We start from the raw sequence: 20,280 nt of genomic DNA on the forward strand, positions 1-20,280 counted from the left end.
GCAGAACCTGAACTGCACAACAGGGGACCGGGAAAAGCCTGAGGGGGTTCATTTTGGTTTTTTTTTTTCCTAAATGAAGTAATTAACAAAATTTACCACGAAAAACATTGAATTGGCCCACTCTTAAGTTCTCTATGTACCAAGTGACTACCACAGCTCTCACACAGTTGCCCCCCCCACCCCATGAGACACTTCAGGATTACATCTTTAAATGACCAAAAAGCATTCGAGCACATCTTTAGGTAAAGGGATCCCCTCACCCTTTTCTTTTTTAAATGGATACATAACTTCATCTTTAAATACTGCAATAAGATAGCCTAAGTTTTAAACAGATTGAGAGTCTTAAGCACAGGCCCCCAAAGTCTTACCAGTGGGAAAGTGGAATGGTTGAATAAGTTATTTTACTTGGATTAGTAGGCTTTCTAGATTAGCTGGATGAGCTACTTTATGTTTTCCGCTTCTAAGAGGTCCACAGAACACAGCTGAAAACAAGCTCATTCTTAAGGAGCTTAAATGCACTATCCTGGGACTTACTCTTCCATAGGAAAAGCTTTAAAGACACGTACATCATTGACATGGTTTAAAAGTCATTTACTCCAACATGAGATATGACTAGAGAGTAACTCATCCCCGGAATGCAACGCCAAGGGAGGGAGAGACAAAGAAGTTAGAAGGGATTTGGGTTTGTTCCCCCTCCACAGTGGCCTAATAAAAGGCAGTCGACACACACAACACCCAGCAGGCCTAGAAAACACTCCAAGGTGTTGTAAGTATCTGAGGGAATTGAAACAAGACTGGCAAGCACTGAAGTCATCCCAGTCTGAGTGCAGCGAGTGGCTTTTGAGCCATGTATGTCATCGTGAGCCATCTGGCCAAGCCCAGAGAGGAGAGCTGATAAAGACCTGGGAATGTAACGCAAGTCAGTATGACTTAGTTCTGTTCAACGAGATCTAAAGATTTCTTTTAAAGAAGACTGAATTAATTTTTTCAAGCCTCTTTGCATTCTAATCATAAAAACTCCAGTGCTTCAGTAAAGTACATGTTAACCGATCATACTTTCAATATTTGTTGGATTTTAACCTGTTCAGCACATGATGACACCAGCAGGATTTCACAGTATTCTGGAGAGCTAGGATCAAGCATCCTGGAAACCAGAGATTACAAAGCCTTGTAAACTTTGTCCTATTCATCAGATGGCCCTTTTCCAGACTCAACAGGCTCATTTTACAGAATTTTGCTTTAAAGCTCGGTTACATTTTTTTATAAAAAAGACATCTGACCTGCATTTAGGATTAATCCCAAAAAGTAGTTACTGGGAAATGCAAGTGTTGCATTGAACAGTTAACTGAAGTCTCCAGTGGGATGTTGTGCATAGGCAATCCCTCCTAGTGCAAAGGAAAATGGGAAATTCCACAGTTTTTCCACACAGGCCTGTACACACACCAGAAGACACCGACAGATCACAAAAGGCTGAAGAAATCCATGGTGCCTATGGCGGGTTCCCATTTACTAAGCACAAGTTGCAAGAAATGCTGTCCCAAAGGCATCCCAACACTGAGGACTGCAGCCCCTCTTGTGCAAAACTAATTTTCCCATTTTAACAGCAAGCGTATGAAATGTGCTGTTCCTATGGGAGCTCCTTAGTTTTAAAAACTGCCTGTAATGCAGAGTAGTCACAATATATTCTAGCAGCACCCTGACTGTGAAGAATTAAGTGAAATTTTGTGGGTCTTTGTACACAATCAGTGTTCTCTCCTAATCCAAGAGGTAAGAACCTGCAGGATCTTGCCTTCACTCTTGCCGTACAAGCAATTTGATACAGAAACCACAAGCCTTCAAGCTTGCTAAGATTCCTTTTATTTTTAAGCTACTGAAGTCTGTTTTCAGGTTAAAATGTGTACATTCTCCTAGCCAAAGGAAACCGAGCTGTCAAATCTGTCTACACATCCTGCACCAGTTTCCTGTCGAGCCTCAGCAGCACCACGACTTCCTCTTTCAGGCGGGACTGAAACTGCTGCCATTTCATCACAGGTACCTGCTACACGCAGCCTGCTGCAAGCAACTGCCGGCTGATGACCAAGAACCATTTCACGATGCTCTTTAGTACACTCCATTAACTCACGAGCCGAAGCTTAACCAGCCCGTCACAGCCTGAGATCTGTTTGAGTGCCTGCTCCACACTGCAAGAAAACAGCCATTTCTGAAGATTAAAATTAAGACTATTTTTTTTTCCCCTCAAACAATGTAATTGTACAGTAAACAGGTTATTCACCTAACTCCTGTGGGCTCAAAGCACTCAGGAGTCCCCAGTGAAAGGAACAATATTCACAGGATTTTAATCATGCTGATCTCTGTTAACTGCTTCTACCCTTCCACGCTACTTTCATTTCACAACTTACAAAACCCACACATTTCTAAATCAAGTATTTGCTAGTATTTGATAATTTGTTTCTAGGTTAATTACATCCATTTAAAGGCACCCTTGCTCTACCATTTCAAGCTACTTGCCCTCTGCCACCTCCTCTATCCCTACTACAAACTAACACTTTTGCTTTTCAAATTGACATGTCTCCCCAGTCAAGGGCACCTAAGACAGATAATCAGCTACTATAAACCAAGCAATGGTGTTTTCCCCACCAGAGATACCTACCAGCACTAATTGCACACCGGGATCACAAACCTGGCACAGCAAACACTTCATTGCAAAGATCTCTGCACGCAACCCCCCAGTTCTCTGTAAAGATCGCAAACCACTAATGAAGAGACCGCACGAGGTCAGCTGTCAAGCTTGGAGTTAAACGACCTTAGACCTCTTGGTACACTGATATTGTCACACACATGACGCAAAACACCCAGCAGAAACCGCTCTCTGATTAAGAGATGAACTCCAGAAAGAGCAGCAGGCACAGAAGGCAAAACTGGTTTCAAGAGCAGTGTTACCATGGCCAGTATTCTCCTCTGCAGCCACACAGCAGCCATTTACGGACGTTACTTACATCTTCCAGCCCAAAGGCCCCCTTTCAACCCGCTAGGAAGCTTCTCCATGGAGATCTCACCCCAGAACTAAACACATCTGCCAGCAATGTGGTAAATGAAATTTAAAAGAATATATTACGCTTTAAACCACCTAATGGCCAAGATCACCTGCCTGTCTTGCCCGCAGCTCAAACTACTGCGGGCACACAAGCGATATACACAAATGTGTTTGCTCCCAAAGTTTCAAGTTGAGCTTAAGGCCTGGGTATTTAATTTCTTAAGGAGAGCTTAAAAAGGCTGTTAAACTTCAAACCAGCACAGCAGTTGCACTCCCTTAGAATCAGGCAAAACCTGCAAAAAGCAGAGGGATGGACTCAAGAAACAATTTTGTACCACATCAGTTCAGGATCTTGAAAAAGAGATTTCTTTTTAAGTGTTGTTTTATTTTTTTTAACTGCCACTAACAATTCAGACAATCCTTTAAACCCTACCTCAGAATTTGCACTCCGCAAGGAAGACAGGCTCCAGAAAAGTGTTGCTATTTGGTTTATATGGAAGGTGTCTAATTATGAGATGTACGGCCAAAAACAGCTTCGTTGTGCTAAGCTGGTGTCAAGATGAACACAAGAATTCAGGTGAAGATCCAGCTCTGCAGCCGGCAGGTCTCACTCTGAAGTTGAAGAGACTCCCAGCAGCCTGCCCACACTCACAGTCTCAACCTGGTGCTGGATGCAAGAATGAGAACCATCTAGGCAGGCCCACACGAGCAAGCTGTATGAAGAGGCACGGGATCACCATCACCAACACACCGGGACCAGCGCCATGACAGACCTAATTTAGCTCTCGGGCTGATGTCGTTCTTGAAACCCACAAAATTTGCTACCATTATGGGAATCCTTGTTCGAGATACAGTATGTGTCTGGGATCTTGGAGCATCCCTAAGTCTGCCACTCAACAGAGCCTGTGTGTCCCAACACTTATGTGGTTTTGAAGCACCTGTTTCTGGACAAGACACTATGAATTACCAAGGCAGCAGTACAAGATCTCTTCTCAAAATGCAACTGAGATGAACTGATATCTCCTACACTTAATGCAACTTTCTTTTTCTAATTATGTGAGAATGGACAGCTACTTTGCACATCTTTGTAAAGGCTCCTCACAACAAACTGGTGAGGCAGAGACATACACAAGATAGGAAGTGAAGACAGCTGGGTGGGGGAATTTTAAAAGCCTGAACCTAAGCTTCCAGCAGTACATGTTTCAAGTTCTACAACTTCAAAAAAAAAAAAAAAGGGGAAAGCCATGTCCCAAGCAAGCTGCCCATGCAGCCCGGTCGGACAGAGACTATGACTCAGTGGGCCCTTTGCTGCCACACCAGTTACACCACGGCGCAGCCATGCCTACATCTGCCCACCTGCTTTAGCACCGGCATCGCCCGTCTATCCAACTTCACGGCCCAAAACAAGCACCTTAACTTTATGAACTCAACAGAAAAAAGCAAAAGTGTCACCTTCTCTGTTATCACTCTGGTTAAGGCCACAATGCCAAAACCAGCCGTCAGCACTAGGAAAACCTGCCCCAGATTAACCACTGGGAAGTATGCAGGGCTTACACGAAGTCCTTTTCCATCAAAGGCATTTTAATCTTACATTATTACTCTCCACTTTCAGACTCTACAGGAAGCTGTTTTACTCTGCCATGCAACAAAATCCTGTTCAGTATTTTAATACCACATTTAAAAACCTATCTTTCTTCGCTTAGTTTCATACTGTTAATATTTAAAAATACAAGCTGTACCTATACTCCTGTTTGCAAATACTTCCAAATCACGGCGCACACCAGCCTCGACGTTTCTCTCCCTATACCCACGGCCAACAACACTTAACAGTGGTAAAACACACACTGGCAGAAGTTCCTCTATTTTGAGGCACATTTTTGCATAATGGGAAGCACCCTGCGTGTGCATCAGTTGCAACAGATCACCCCTCATTCCTGTTATGCTCAGGGAATGGGACAGTTGTGGGTGCTCCATGCACACAGCCTGAAGGGTGCTTTGAGGATGTCGTGTGTTTGGGAGGGGGGGATATAGCTCAAGCCGAGTAGCAACATACTGTCTGAGGACTAAAGAGATGAAGCTTGGTTAAAAAAACATTCCCAAAGAGGCTTTTCCCAGCCACTGAGCTACCGTGGTGTTTCTATTCAAATTAATGAAGTGGCTGGAAAGCTCGCTCACACCAGGACTGAAGCGGGAGAGGTTGCCCTGCACTCACCAAACAGCAGCTGGAACCACCCTCCCTTGCACAGCAGAAGGCAGGCCGTGATCCTGGCCAAAGCAGCAGGATCAAGAGCCTGCTGGGCAACTGGCAGCTTCTCAGACGTAGGGAAATGGCAGAAGACACTCTAGAAGAAGTAACAGCCCCCACTCCAGGACATGGAGAAGGAGGATCCTTCCGAGAGGAACTAAGCCTTTAGCTCAGCAACACTTCACAAGCACAAAAAAAAAAAGTCACAGAATCACAGACTGGTTTGGGTTGGAAGGGACCTTAAAGATCATCTAGTTCCAACCCCCCTGCCACAGGCAGGGACACCTTCCACTAGACCAGGTTGCTCCAAGCCCCCTTCAACCTGGTCTTGAACACTGCCAGGGAGGGGGCAGCCACAGCTTCTCTGGGCAACCTGGGCCAGCGTCTCACCACCCTCACAGCAAAGAATTTCTTCCTAATATCTCATCTCAATCTCCCCTCTTTCAGTTTAAAACCGTTCCCCCTCGTCCTATCACTCCATGCCCTTGTCAAAAGCCCCTCTCCAGTTTTCCTGTAGGCCCACCTTCAGCTACTGGAAGGTGCTAGAAGGTCTCCCTGGAGCCTTCTCTTCTCCAGGCTGAACAGAATCACAGAATGTCAGGGATTGGAAGGGACCTCGAAAGATCATCTAGTCCAATCCCCTGCCGGAGCAGGATTGCCTAGACCATATCACACAGGAACGCGTCCAGGCGGGTTTTGAATGTCTCCAGAGAAGGAGACTCCACACCCTCTCTGGGCAGCCTGTGCCAGTGTTCAGTTACCCTCACTGTAAAGAAGTTTTTCCTCATATTTATGTGGAAACTCCTGTGTTCCAGCTTGCACCCGTTGCCCCTTGTCCTGTCAATGGATGTCACTGAGAAGAGCCTGGCTCCATCCTCATGACACTTGCCCTTTACATATTTATAAACATTAATGAGGTCACCCCTCAGTCTCCTCTTCTCTAAGCTAAAGAGACCCAGCTCCCTCAGCCTCTCCTCAGAAGGGAGATGTTCCACCCCCTTAAACATCTTCGTGGCTCTGCGCTGGACTCTCTCTAGCAGTTCCCTGTCCTTCTTGAACTGAGGGGCCCAGAACTGGACACAATATTCCAGATGCAGCCTCACCAGGGCAGAGTAGAGGGGGAGCACAACCTCTCTCGACCTGCTGACCACACCCCTTCTCATACACCCCAGGATGCCATTGGCCTTCTTGGCCACAAGGGCACACTGCTGGCTCATGGTCATCCTGTTGTCCACTAGGACCCCCAGGTCCCTTTCCCCTACGCTGCTCTCCAACAGCTCTGTCCCCAACTTGTACTGGTACATGGCGTTGTTCTTGCCCAGATGCAGGACTCTACACTTGCCCTTGTTATAGTTCATTACATTTCTCCCCGCCCAACTCTCCAGCCTGTCCAGGTCTCTCTGAATGGCTGCGCAGCCTTCCGTTGTGTCAGCCACTCCTCCCAGTTTTGTGTCATCAGCAAACTTGCTGACAGTGCACTCTATTCCCTCATCCAAGTCATTAATGAATATATTGACTAGAACTGGTCCCAGTACCGACCCTTGAGGGACTCCGCTAGACACAGGCCTCCAACTGGACTCAGTCCCATTGACCACTACTCTCTGGCTTCTTTCCTTCAGCCAGTTCACAATCCACCTCACTACCCGATCAGCCAGACCACACTTCCTCAGTTTAGCTGCGAGGATGCTGTGGGAGACCGTGTCAAACGCTTTACTGAAATCGAGACAGACCACATCCACAGCATTACCATCATCTATCCACCGGGTTACGTCCTCATAAAAGGCTATCAAGTTGGTTAAGCATGACTTCCCCTTGGTGAAGCCATGCTGAGTGCCCCTAATGATCACCCTATCCTTGATGTGCCTAGAGACAGCACCAAGGACAAGTTGTTCCATCACCTTTCCAGGGATGGAGGTGAGGCTGACCGGTCTATAGTTACCCGGGTCCTCCTTCTTGCCCTTTTTGAAGACTGGAGTGACATTCGCTTTCCTCCAGTCCTCAGGCACCTCTCCCGTTGCCCACGACTTAGCAAAGATGATGGAGAGTGGCAATGACTTCCGCCAGCTCCCTCAGCACCCGCGGATGCATCCCATCAGGGCCCATGGATTTATGGACGTCCAGATTGCTTAATTGGTCCCTGACCCAGCCCTCATCTACCAAGACAGATTCCTCCTCTATCCTGACTTCTTCTGGGGCCTCAGGGGTCCGGGGCTCCTCAGGACAGCCTCCAGCAGTATAGACAGAGGCAAAGAAGGCATTCAGTAACTCCGCCTTCTTTTTATCCTCTGTCTCCAGGGCCCCCACCTCATTCATCAGTGGGCCTACATTGCCTCTACTGTTGGCTTTACCTGCAATGTATTTGAAGAAGCCCTTTCTGTTGTCCTTGACCTCTCTTGCAAGGTTTAATTCCAAGGAGGTCTTAGCTTTCCTAGTTGCCTCCCTACATCCTCTGACAACAGACTTATATTCCTCCCAAGTGGCCAGCCCCTCCTTCCATGATCTGTACACCCTCTTCTTCCACTTGAGTTTGCCCAGCAGTTCCCTGTTCAACCATGCAGGTCTCCTGGTACCCTTCCTTGACTTCCTACCTGCTGGGATGCTCTGATCTTGAGCTCGGAAGAAGCAGTCCTTGAATGCAAACCAACTATCTTGGGCCCCCTTACCTTCTAGTACCCTGTCCCATGGCATTTCCCCTAGCAATTGCTTGAAAAGGCCAAAGTTGGCCCTCCTGCAGTCCAGGGTTGTGATTCTGCTAGCTATTCTGTTTCTGCCACATGAGATCCTGAACTCTACCATCTCGTGGTCACTACAACCAAGGCTGCCCTCAACCTTCACCTCTTCAACCAGACCCTCCTTGTTAGTGAGGATAAGATCCAGCAGTGCTCCTCTCCTAGTTGGCTCATCCACCATTTGCATCAGAAAGTTATCATCAATGCACTGGAGGAACCTCCTGGACTGAGGATGGCTGGCTGAGTAGGCCTCCCAGCAAATATCAGGGTAGTTGAAATCCCCCATGACAACCAGGCCCTGTAATTGTGAGACTGCTCTCAGCTGCCTGTACAAGGCCTCATCACCCTCCTCATCCTGATCCGGTGGCCTGTAACAGACACGCACAACAGTATCACCCCTGCCAGCCTGCCCCTTAATTCGCACCCACAAACTCTCAACTCGCTCCTGATCCGCCCCTGGATAGAACTCAATACATTCTAGCTGCTCACTCACAGAAAGAGCAACTCCACCACCTCTCCTTAGTGGCCGGTCTTTCCTGAACAAGACATAGCCATCCATGACCACATTCCAGTCATGCGAGGCGTCCCACCAAGTCTCTGTAATTGCCACTAGCTCACAGCCCCCCGACCGAACACGGATTTCCAACTCCTCCTGTTTATTCCCCATGCTGCGTGCATTGGTGTACAGGCATTTCAGGGAGCGAGCTGAGCACACCGATTTCACCCTGGGGGGATGGGAGGCCTCCTGGTCTACCTCAACACTAGAGCGTTGCCCCAGTGGTGCAAGCCCAGCTACTACCCCATCCCCCTTCGAATCTAGTTTAAAGCTCTCCGAATGAGCCCTGCTAATTCCTGTCCCAGAGCCCTTTTGCCCCTACAACATAAACCTTTCCCATGTCTTACTATCAGGCCTGGTGTCTTATAGAACCAGCCATTATCGAAATACCCAAAGCCCTGCCTGCAGCACCAGTCTCGTAGCCAGGCATTTATAGAGAGAATCCTACTATTCCATCCCACGTCATCACCTGAAAATGGAAGGAGGGAGGAGAAAACAACTTGTGCCCCAGACTCTTTCACCAGCCGTCCTAGGGCCTTGTAGTCTTTCTTCATCCCCCTCAGACTACGGGATGCAGCTTCTTCCCCACCTGTCTGGAAGATCAGCAGGGGGTAGTAGTCTGTGGCCTTCACCAGGTTGGGGAGTTTCCTGGTGATATCCCTGATTCGGGCTCCAGGCAGACTGCAGACCTCCCTGTGATGGGGGTCAGCTCTGCATATTGGGCCCTCAGATCCCTTTAGGAAGGAGTCTCCAACCACTAAAACTCTTCTCTTCTTCCTTGTGGAGGAGGTAGCTATACGCCTGTCAGGTTTTTCTGACTGTGGTGGGACCTCTGATATAGGTTGCCTCTCTACCACATCCCCATTGGACCGGCTGTATTCCACCAAGGCCTCATATCTATTTCTCAGAGGCACCTGGGGAGGTGAGGTGGGCAAGGACGGCACTCGCCTTTTGCCACGACCGTAAACCTGCCTCCACTCACTCCTTTCCTCTAGGTTATTGTTTTCCACCTGAGAGGGGCAGAGTACAGGGGCCCCTCGATCCTGGGAGCTCTCTGGCAGGTGCTCCCAGTTTTGTTGCAGGCAGGGCAGAGCCTGGCTCCACCAGTCTATCTCCATTTCAGCCTCACGAATGCTCCTAAGCCTTTCTACTTCGGCTTGAAGCCTTTCAACCTGGCTTTGCAGCTGTGCCGCTCAGCCGAGCAGATCATCTACCTGCTCACAGCGCACACAGCCCCCTGACACCACAGAGACGCTGTAGCATTCCCTGCAGCCTGCAACGTGCACCGTTGCCTCCTTCCGTGGGAGCTCTGTCTGGGTTCCCACATCCATTCTGGTCTTCTTCCGCCGGGTGGAGACCACTGTTCTTTCACTGAGCTGGTAACTCAGCTGAGCTGGTAACTACCTCCTGGTGACCCCCCTGGTTCACAGCTTCTTGGCACCTTCCTCGCCTTGTGCACTGGGAAGGAGTCAGCGCCCTCCCCAACGAGCTGCAAATGGCTGTGGCCTCCCCTGCCCCAGGACACACACAGTCACTGCCTACTCACCCTGTACCCTCTGGGCAGGGACTAGTCTCTGTCCTCCCAGAGGCTTTTTATCACCGGATCAAAGGGGGGTGGTGCCTCCGGCTACGCCCCCCTCCTCTCCTGATTCGTTGCCGGGAACTTCCGGGTCCAGACGGGACTCGGGGCTGCTGCTCGGGGGGGCCCAGAGTACAGAAACTGCCCGGTACAGCCCGATCTCGCCCTCGCCCCGCACTCACCTCAGTCGCGGCTGCCGCTGCTGTCGCTGCTGCCGACTGACTGTTTGTTACGGTTTCACCGCGTTTAAATCGCCCGCGGTGCCTCCGGCTACGCCCCCCTCCTCTCCTGATTCGTTGCTGGGAACTTCCGGGTCCAAACGGGACTCGGGGCTGCTGCTCGGGGGGGCCCAGAGTACAGAAACCGCCCGGTACAGCCCGATCTCGCCCTCGCCCCGCACTCACCTCAGTCGCTGCCACCGCCGCCGCCAACTGACTGTTTGTTACGGTTTCACCGCGTTTAAATCACCCACGGTGCCTCCAGCTACGCCCCCCTCCTCTCCTGATTCGTTGCCGGGAACTTCCGGGTCCAAACGGGACTCGGGGCTGCTGCTCGGGGGGGGCCCAGAGTACGGAAACTGCCCAGTACAGCCCGATCTCGCCCTCGCCCCGCACTCACCTCAGTCGCTGCCGCCAACTGACTGTTTGTTACGGTTTCACCGCGTTTAAATCGCCCGCGGTGCCTCCAGCTACACCCCCCTCCTCTCCTGATTCGTTGCCGGGAACTTCCGGGTCCAAACGGGACTCGGGGCTGCTGCTCGGGGGGGGCCCAGAGTATGGAAACCACCCGGTACAGCCCGATCTCGCCCTCGCCCCGCACTCACCTCAGTCGCTGCCGCCGCTGCCGCCAACTGACTGTTTGTTACGGTTTCACCGCATTTAAATCAACCGCGGTGCCTCCGGCTACGCCCCCCTCCTCTCCTGATTCGTTGCCGGGAACTTCCGGGTCCAAACGGGACTCGGGGCTGCTGCTCGGGGGGCCCAGAGTACGGAAACTGCCCGGTACAGCCCGATCTTGCCCTCGCCCCGCACTCACCTCAGTCGCTGCTGTCGCTGCTGCCAACTGACTGTTTGTTACGGTTTCACCGCGTTTAAATCGCCCGCGGTGCCTCCGGCTACGCCCCCCTCCTCTCCTGATTCGTTGGCAGGAACTTCCGGGTCCAAACGGGAGCTAACTGCTCCAACGCACCAAGGTGAACCGGAACACGCCCGTGTCAAACCCAGCCCAGCACACAGCCCTCCCACAACAAGCCCTTTCGCACTCAGCTGTTTACCAACCACAGCTGGCCCAAGGCAAACAGCCACATCAGTTGATGAAGTGGCAGATGCCTGCCTGCCATACATCCAAAGCTGCAGGAGCATTTTTGTCATTTTTTTTTTTCCCCCCCCAACACAGAACACTCATCATTGGCCAAAAACACAGCACAGCATCTTTCGACTTGAGAAGAGCTGAGCAATTCAAAACAGCTTGTCACAAACCAAGACAATTCTGGCAGCGCTCGCTGTTGCTGCGAGTCCGGCATCACAAGGGACAGCGATCCCCTCCCGCTGCACAGTCTGCCTCTGGGCCTCGACTAGTCCCACTCGACCACACAGTTTAAGGTTTGCTCTAACACTGTATTAGCTTGGTAAAAAACCTTCACCCTGCCATAGTTTAGTCTGCACTTGGAGAACACGCACTGATACCAGCAACCTGACCACAGGCACAGAAGTCTGATACAGATGAGCCGGTATCTGCACACCAGCTCCAGACAGAAGCGCTCAAAGGAAGCCCCTGCGTTACTTTTTAATAAAGGTTTTGTTCTGGTTTTTCACGAGACAAGAGAACAACACAGGGAACAACTCTCATGCTAGGAATTATGCCATAACATTCAAAAGTAATGGGGTGGATTAGCAACACGAGCTTAAAACAGAACAACAGGTTGTAAAAGTTTTTGCAAGACCTTCATTTTCTCTTTATAAAATCTTGTTTAGAAGTCAATGCATCTCAAGAAAAGGACAGCTGCTTCACTGCGGAGAAAACAGGCCAAACAGTATTTTGAAGTTTTAAAACTCTTTAAAACAGAAGTCACTATCTGAAACTCAAAAGGGAAGATTACAAATATCAATTACACGACACAACATTGAAACTCTGCTTTTCATATTCACTATTTTCAGTTTACTGCACACCCATGACTGGATAAACAAACCCAGTTCTTCCACCCAACAGCAGCCTAAAGGATCCATCACCAGAAGCTGGGAATACCTTGCCTTAATGCCATTTTTGTCACTTATCTCAGGCATTTACCTGCACACCATCAAAAAGATGCAGCAGGGGCTGGAAGAGGCAGCTAACCCCTGCATATGGATGGCCGTGCACACCCAGGGATAACTTTGTGCCAGGCTTTAGCCCTAGGAGATACTCTGGTGAAAGGGTTTTACCTGCCATTTCTAGGGCTAATCTTTCTAATGGATACCCTTAGCTAGTATGGTGTGAGTTATTTTAAACAGCACTTGAAGGAATCCATCTAATTAAACGATGATATGCTGCAGAAGTGTAAAATACTTTAAATTTCTTTAAAAACTTCAGCATAAAAGCTTCTACTCAATACATTTTATTTGTCATATATTAAATACTAAAAATAGAGCTTTTTTTATCTGCATTTAGCATGATGGGGTGAGAGGAGCCAAGGCAGAAGTCTACAATACACTAAGTGGTTAAGAAGAGCTTCTTGCTACCTGGAGTACCAGAAACCAATTTCACTTCCATTTAATTTGACAGCACCTTCATCTTCTAGAAAAAAAGGTGTTGTTCTTTCCTCGGGAACAAAGCCTCAAGAGCGAGGATAACTACACCCCCCCCACAATTTCTCCTTACAAGCTATTACTCTAGAAGCTGGGATCATTGGAATTCATATCATCAAGCCTAATGACAGCGTGGAAGCTCAGCTGACCGCAGAAGGAAGGCAGAGGAAGGAGAAGGCTAAAATACACAAGCCCACAGATTACTTTTAAAAGCTGTGAGCGCTCATATTAGCATAAAACAGATTACACGCACCTCAACTGCAACGATGCACGTTCGTTGACTGTACCAGTTCTCAGGAGCCAGGAGCACAGCTGGAACCCAGCTACATCGATACGCTGTATTAACTTTGAAGCTTGGAGGTAACAGATCGCTCTTGAAAAGACTTTAATTAAGATGTCCGGCTGTGCTCATAAGACTTGGAAGTTTATTTTAGTACTACAGCTGCATTTTGAGCAGAAGGAACTTTTACATCAGGATTAGCGGTCAGCTTCATGCTGCACTTCGCATCAGCCTTTCAATATGCTTTACAGGAAAGTAAGAAAAGCACAGCTGCTCACTCATCAGGGAAATCCCGAGGAGTTTCAGATAGGCTCCATTTCTCTTTACTATTGTTCTTTCAGTAGAAGATCTACGGTTTCCATTTTAGATACTCCAGACACTCTAGGACTTCCAGAACATTTCTATTTAATAGTAAAAACACATTAAACCTCCAAAACTGGCCAGCAGTTTCAGGCAAACAAATAACCCCCAAAGCAGGACATATAATGAACTAAGAGCATCAGTTGCAGGTCGTAAACAACCAAGTTCAAAGTATGCAAATCTAATGATTAAAATTTCTGCCTAGAACACGTTACTGCAAACATGTTTTATCTTGCATGGCAGTAGTTTTTATTCCTTGCCAAGATTTAAAAATCCTTTTCCTCATTGTTACTGAAGCATACAACAAGTGAACACTTTAAATACAACATCGTATCTACAGTTAGCAATATACTGATTCAAGTCTTACGTGCGCCCTTAAGACCTGCTTCAAATACACATTTGCCTCTATTGCCTTCCCCATAATCCTACACTAACAAGAAGGAACAGTTTACAAAGCAGAACAACTGATTCTCCACGTACAGCTAGCTGAATACAAAGGCTTTCTATCAAAACTTGGTTTTGCATAAGACCCTTTTGATAACTGAAAGGGAAAGCTTTAAGTGCTTTACTGAGTTATTCCGATTAGCAATACGAGGAGCCTGATCCAGGTTTTAAATACCCTTCCAAAGAAAAGGACATTTGGGGCACTGCGATTTAACACTTTTAATAAAGACAGCTAGCACCTCCTTTCCTAAGAGAGGAGAAACACAGATGAACACGAGACAAAGAATCACAGATGGCCAGACCGAACTACTTCTGAGTACACAGTTACCATCTAACATGGCCTCCTCGTTAAGGCCTCATCTTCCCAGTGCTATTGTCAAAAGAGGGTAGCAAAGCCGCTCTGGCTCCACCAGTTGCGGTACTCACACAGACACGGCAAGAGGAATTCTGACCATTTTGCAATTCTCCATTAAGCCCAGGTTTCACAACGTCGGTTGTTACGTTCGCAGCTACCTGGCTATACGAGTGTCTCCCACTGTTGCCACCACCTGCAAGTCCTACCCGCTTATAGGAACAAAGCGCTACTAAAGTCCTGATCAGTAAAACAAACCTTTAAAACACAGCGAGGCGACACGCCGCAGTAGTATATACAACCTGATGAGATTTCAAAGAGAAACTATGTCAACACCAGCCCTCGAAGCAGCACTGCCTCCTACCCTAGCCAAAACCAGCAACATCATTGGCACTGTGTCACGACAGCTACTGGACGGTCTTCAAGTAACTCAACGACCTGGCACCTGGGGAGGCAAAAGCCAAGAAGCGCCTCCCAACTCCTTCCCCTGTAGGAACTGACTTTCTGCAGCGCACGCAGCTTCAGCAGAGCCTTTCGCAGCGCCTGCACCCCCGCTGCGGCTCACGGCCACCGTGGGGCCCGGCGCTGCTCGCCTGGAAGCAGCCAGAGAGCCCAACCCGCAGCCCCACCAACACAAGCGGACCCCCGGGGTCTTCCCCACAGCCCTCGAGCGCAGCCGGGGAAGCCGCAACCGCCGCAGGCAGGACAGGGCAGGGCAGTGCCCGCGGGGAGCGAGGCCCGGGCCCCCGCCACGGCTGATGCGCCCAGCCCCGCAGCGGGAGCGCTTCCTGCCGCCGCTGCCCAGCGCCGAGGGGCCGGTCCCCGCCCGCCACGCCAGGAAACGGGGGAAGGGAGGAGAAGGCCCGGCACCGCCGCCCCCCGCCAGACCCGACCCCGCAAAGGCCGAGACCCCCCACAACAGTCACCGGGGGGGGCTCCGAGCGAGGCCGCACCCCGCGCCCCCCCCACACCCCGCTGGCGGCTGCCCGGGGAGGCCCCGCATACACACCCCGCAGGCCCCGGGAGGGCGGCTCCCGCACGGCGCGGACACCGCGATGCCGCGCCGGATGGCGGGGAAAAGGGGTGTTGGGGGGCTGGGGGCGTCTCGGCGGCCCCGCGCCCGCCCCGGCGTAACCGCTCACCTCAGAGTCTCCGCCGGGCGTTGGCAGCTCGCTGCGGGGTCTCCTCGGCTCGGGCACAGGGGCACGCCGCCGTGACGTCACCACGCACGGGCGCCGGGCGGGGCGGAGGCGAGGGGCGCGGCCGGCAGGGGGCGCTGCTCGGCTGTCACACCCCGCCCCACCGGGGCCGCGCGGGGCGGAGCGCGGGTGGCGGCCGGCCCGCACCGGGAGGATCCTCGGCCGGGGGGGGATCCATGGGCCGTGCCTGCAGCGGGGCCCGTGCAAGCATACACCGCCCTGCATGTACCCGGGGGCTGCAGGACCCCCCACCCCGCACCGCCCTGCACGTACCCGGGGCCTGCGGGACCCCCCGCACCGCCCTGCACGTACCCGGGGGCTGCGGGACCCCGCACCCAGCACCGCCCTGTATGTACCCCCGGGGGCTGCGGGATCCCCCGCCCCGCACCGCCCTGCACGTACCCGGGGACTGCGGGACCCCCCGCCCCGCACCGCCCTGCATGTACCTCCGGGGGCTGCGGGACCCCCCGCCCCGCCCCGCCCTGCGTACACCTTGGGGGCTGCAGGAGCACAGGGAGGGCACAAGGTCTCCCTTAAAGGGTGCACGTGCACCCCTGCATCACGGTTTCCAAATTCCCTCAATTTTTTCTTCCCTTTTTTTATTCTTTTTTTCCCTTCCTGGAGCTGAAGCAGAAACAAAAAGGGCCAAAGAGCCACCACTGCTCCTGTTGGGAGGCTCCTCCTGCCTGGGAGCCTCCGGGGTGCAGTGGGCACTCACGGGGGGTTATAACCAAATCCCCCTAAACTCCCTAAATAAATTAAAATCAACCCTTCAGGAACAAAAGCGTAAGAAGAAATTCTCCGGGCGTTGCCAATTTGAGAAGCAGCAGCCAAAATCTGGCCTGAAACAGAAAACTTTGTTTAGAATAATTCGATTTTTCAAAGCCAGGAAGACCTGTCGGTCTTGTAGCGCAGCTCAAGAAGGTGACGTGGAAGCAGCAGAAAGACCATGGTTGAAAATCCCTGCTGTGGGCAGCTGAAAACTATCGGAAAACCATCTCAAAAGGCTGAAAACCATCTGAAAAGGCTGAAAAAACCCTCTATATCATTTTTAATTTTGCCTGCAGTGCCTGGCCCTGGTTCGGTGCCTCGTCGTGCCATCGAGCCATTAATAAATCCATCTCTCAGGACCAGAGGAGGAAAAGAAGGGTCACAGCAGCCCTAAGAGTGAGCAAACATTGGCTCTGGGGACATGCAGGAGAGGGTCAGACGTTAAGAGCATCTTTCTGCTGACCCTTATAAACGAGCCCTGGTTTATCCGCACGTCCAAAGACGGAGCAAAAACCACTCTGCCCGACGTTAATGACGTCAGAAGCACAACTCTGTCTTCTCCTGCAAATATTGTCCATCCCTGGGGATTTCGGGGTGAGCCGTTGCCTTCAGACCAGGTTCATTGCTGCCCCGAGTGCTCACAAAAGGAATATTTTCAAAATGGATTTTCAAGATGAAACCGTGATGGAAACCAAATCTTGCAGGAGACAGCTGATTTTTAACAGTTTTTATCCAGAAAATGCATATGTACTGCAGCAGGAACAGCGGCCGCGAGCCCACAGCCTCTGGTCCTGCCTCGTTCACTCCTGACCTACCTGGTTGGCCCTGCAAGCAAAGCAGAGGGCACACACTCGCCTAAATGAAAGGCTTGAAAAACCCGTACCTCATCCATGGACAATCCCTATCCTCTGACACGGCAGCCTGGAGGAGAAGGACCTGGGAGTTCTGGTGGACACCAAGTTCACCATGAGCCAACAATGTGCCCTTGGGGCCAAGAAGGACAATGGTGTCCTGGGGTGCATGAGGAAGAGTGTGGCCAGCAGGTCGAGGGAGGTTACCCTACCCCTCTACACTGCCCTGGTGAGGCCACACCTGGAGTAACTGTGTGCAGTTCTGGGCCCCCCAGTTCAAGAAAGACAAGGAACTACTGGAGAGAGTCCAGCGGAGGGGTACGGAGATGGTCAGAGGGCTGGAGCATCTCTCTTATGGGGAGAGGCTGAGGGAGCTGGGGCTGTTCAGCCAGGAGAAGAGCGAGGGGGGATCTTATCAATACTTGCAAATACCTTTGGGGCGGATGTCAAGAGGATGGGGCCAGACCCTTCTCAGTGGTGCCCAGTGACAGGACAAGGGGCAACGGGCACCAACTGAAACACGGGAAGTTCCATCTGAATATGAGGAAAAACTTCTTTACTGTGAGGGTGCCAGAGCCCGGGCACAGGCTGCCCAGGGAGGGTGGGGAGTCTCCTTCTCTGGAGATATTCAAAACCCGCCTGGACACGACCCTGTGCAACATGCTGTGGGTGACCCTGCTTTGGCAGAGGGTTGGACTGGATGATCTCCAGAGGTCCCTTCCAACCCCAACCAGTCTGTGATTCTGTGTCCAAGTGACTCTTCCCAGATGATTTTTGGATGGAATCCCTGTGCTGTCAAGCCAAAAACCCATACAGGCAATGGCTCGGGAGAGGCTGAGCTGAGCAGACAAGATCATAAACCTGGAGGGGCTCGAGGAGTCCTCCTCCACCAAGCACCATCTCCTCGGTTCTCCGGAAACTCATCCTCACTGCAAGCATTGCAGGAGGCTCCAGCTCATAGAATCACAGAATCGTTTTGGTTGGAAAGGACCTTTAAGATCATCGAGTCCAACCGTTAACCCAGCACTGCCAAGCCCACCACTAACCCATGTCCCTCAGCACCACATCTACACGGCTTTTAAATCCCTCCAGGGATGGGGACTCCACCACTGCCCTGGGCAGCCTGTTCCAATGCTTGACAACCCTTTCAGGGAAGAATTTTTTGCTGATCTCCAATCTAAACCTCCCCTGGCGCAACTTGAGGCCATTTCCTCTCATCCTATCACTTGTTACCTGGGAGAAGAGACCAACCCCCACCTCGCTGCACCCTCCTTTCAGGCAGTTGTAGAGAGTGATAAGGTCACCCCTCAGCCTCCTTTTCTCCAGGCTAAACACCCCCCGTTCCCTCAGCTGCTCCTCATCAGACTTGTGCTCCAGACCCTTCACCAACTTCATTGCCCTTCTTTGGACTCTCTCTCATCTTTCTGCAACCAGCTCCATCCTTGCCCGTTTTCCACAGGACGGGTTGCTTGGCTCTGCAGCAGCACCTTCCAGTATTTCTGACGTTGCCTCAGCTCTTTGGGTTTAATTAGATCAAAAACCAGCTGTGATGGCAACACTGGGTGAGCTGTTTCGGGGGAACGGTTCCCCCTTTCCAGCATCACCTCCCAACACCACAGCAGCACCCTTCAGCAGCCTCATCCCGCGCAGTGCAGAGAGCACCAAGCATGAGCCCACCATCTCCATCTCTTGACTCTTGATACCTTCTGTGTATTTTCATACAAAGCTACGGCCATAGTGGTTTCGCTCTTTTGAGGAAAATCCAAGAAAAAGACTCGCCAACGCCGAGAGGAACTGCAGGACACCGGGGAGTTATGGGATACGGAGGGTCAGGGGTGTTTGCTGGAGGTGTAGGAAAGCAGGCGTGAAATCCCACCAAAGGCCAGTGCCAAAATCACAAGCTACGGAGGTCTATGAACATCCCCCCGATCCCCTTGAGCATGTCATCGTACAGATTTTAATGATGGGAAACAGGGATAAAACTGGGCCAGGAACCCCCTCTCCCTAGAGGAGAATAAATCAACACATGTGAAGATCTCTGATGTTGCTGTAATTAGCACCATGGCAAAGCCCATGCAGTAATTAACTTCCTCCCTTCCAAGTTAAGATTTAATAACATGCAGTAAAATAAGACCTGGGGCGATAAAACAAGCAGGGAAAAAAAACATCAAATTAGACACTTGTGACTCGATAACGAATTAATTATACCCTGGCCTAATAATAATAATATATTGCTTTTAATCTGCCCTTGTGCTCCAAGTGCAGGAGGGTGAGCCAGGAAAAGGTGCTTGAAATGTCCCACGTTGACTCCAAGGACCAGGTTTCTGCCAACCAGACGCTCAACCATGATGGGATGGGGATGAGCTGCTGCATCCGGCAGAGCTGGGAGAAGAAAATCTAGGACAAAAAAAATCCTGGGCTGCCAGGGACCTGTCTCAAACCTCCCACCCCTCTGCAATCCCAGCAGGGAACGGCTCATCCCATGGGGAATCGGTGCTGCCAGCAGCCTCGAGCATCTCTCAGGGCAGCTCCCAGGGTGTGCCAGGGGTGTGGGGACGAGAAGCGAGGGAGACTGGAGGCTGAAGGAGAGGCTGTGCCCTGCCAAAGGGGGAATAAACGGCAGCGGTGGCAAGACCCAGTGATGGTGCTGGTCCCCAAGGGTCTCTTGGGGATGCAAAGAGGTCCTCCCTCCCCTTGGCAGAGTCACTGCAGCACCTAACCCAAAGCAGTAGGTTCAGAAATCAAGATGGAGAGGCGTAAGTTGAGGGCGACCTGGGAGAACACGGTGCTGCAGCATCCTCCTTTACAGGACACTGGTGGGGCACCTAAACCCCTCCCAGCTGCAGGTGAGGGCCAGGAGGAGCAGGACACTTTGGGAACTCAGTGTAAGACGAACAAATCAATGCTAGAAAGGGAATAAGGCAGTTTAGAGGAGTTACGGAGATTATTTTGAGAGCGTACGCATGAACCAATCCAAGCCTGACAGACAGACTTAGCCCTGAATCGTGTCAGGCATCACCCAGCAGAGCTGAAGGCAGCGGTGTCTTCCTTGGCAGTGGGTAAGGAGAGATGGGGCAACACCTGGGAAGGTCACTTG

General features: G+C 51.1%; 1 protein-coding gene across 3 annotated transcripts in view; it reads right to left on the minus strand.

Moving 5' to 3' along the window:
* The window catches only part of CDC42 (cell division cycle 42), a 35,733-nt gene extending 20,155 nt beyond the window's left edge, over window positions 1-15,578 (minus strand). For 2 of the 3 annotated variants that reach the window (XM_068414598.1, XM_068414600.1), the window contains exon 1: window positions 15,505-15,578. The gene's annotated coding sequence lies outside the window, so the exon portion shown is untranslated. Of the gene's footprint in view, window positions 1-15,371; window positions 15,445-15,504 lie in introns of those variants that run through there. The other variant, XM_068414599.1, reaches the window with a different exon arrangement.
* Between the last annotated feature and the right edge of the window lie 4,702 nt (window positions 15,579-20,280).

Source organism: Nyctibius grandis, chromosome 17 (genome assembly GCF_013368605.1).
Source record: "Nyctibius grandis isolate bNycGra1 chromosome 17, bNycGra1.pri, whole genome shotgun sequence".
Lineage (NCBI taxonomy): Eukaryota > Metazoa > Chordata > Aves > Nyctibiiformes > Nyctibiidae > Nyctibius > Nyctibius grandis.